The 614-nt window shown below is 35.5% G+C and overlaps 1 non-coding gene across 1 annotated transcript; it reads left to right on the top strand.

The window, feature by feature from the left end:
* Positions 1-229: 229 nt before the first annotated feature.
* On the top strand, positions 230-335 carry LOC121993480. Its single transcript, XR_006115325.1, has one exon. It is a non-coding gene; the product is annotated as a small nucleolar RNA R71 (small nucleolar RNA).
* The last annotated feature ends 279 nt before the right edge of the window (positions 336-614 follow it).

Below are 614 nucleotides of genomic sequence, written 5' to 3'. Positions count from 1 at the left end.
TTTGATAGGCTCTCTAGTATTTATGGCTTGCACTTCTTGAATTTTTGAAGGAGATTCCATCCAACTTTTGTTCGACCATTCATGGAGGTTCAATGCCATTTGATCAATTAATGTATATGCTTCGTCTACACACTTGTCCATAAATGAACCTCCAACTAATGAATCTAACAAACACATATCTAAGAAAGAAATTCCCCTATAGAATATATGCAGGGTCAGCCATTTTTCTAAACCATGATGAGGGCACTGTCTTTGTAAACTCTTGAATCTGTCCCATGCTTCAAATAATGATTCTCCATATGCATGAGCAAAATTTGTGATGCAATTCCTCATATAAATTGTTCTACTTGGAGAGAAAAAATGATCCAGAAATTGCATTGCCAATTGTTTCTAACTTGTGATGCTTTGAGGATAGAGGGAATATAACCAAGTCCTTACTTTATCCTTGATACTGAAAGGAAATGCTATCAATCGAACTGCATCTACTGACACTCCTTCATAATTCACCATATCACAAAGTTCTAAGAATGTCTCAAGGTGTAGATAAGGACTTTCTGATACTTCTCCTCTAAATTTGTGACCTTGTATCATAAAAATTAAGTCCGGGTCTAGTT

This window comes from Zingiber officinale, chromosome 1B, assembly GCF_018446385.1.
Source record: "Zingiber officinale cultivar Zhangliang chromosome 1B, Zo_v1.1, whole genome shotgun sequence".
Classification (NCBI taxonomy): domain Eukaryota; kingdom Viridiplantae; phylum Streptophyta; class Magnoliopsida; order Zingiberales; family Zingiberaceae; genus Zingiber; species Zingiber officinale.
This window is presented reverse-complemented; position numbering and strand designations above follow the sequence as displayed.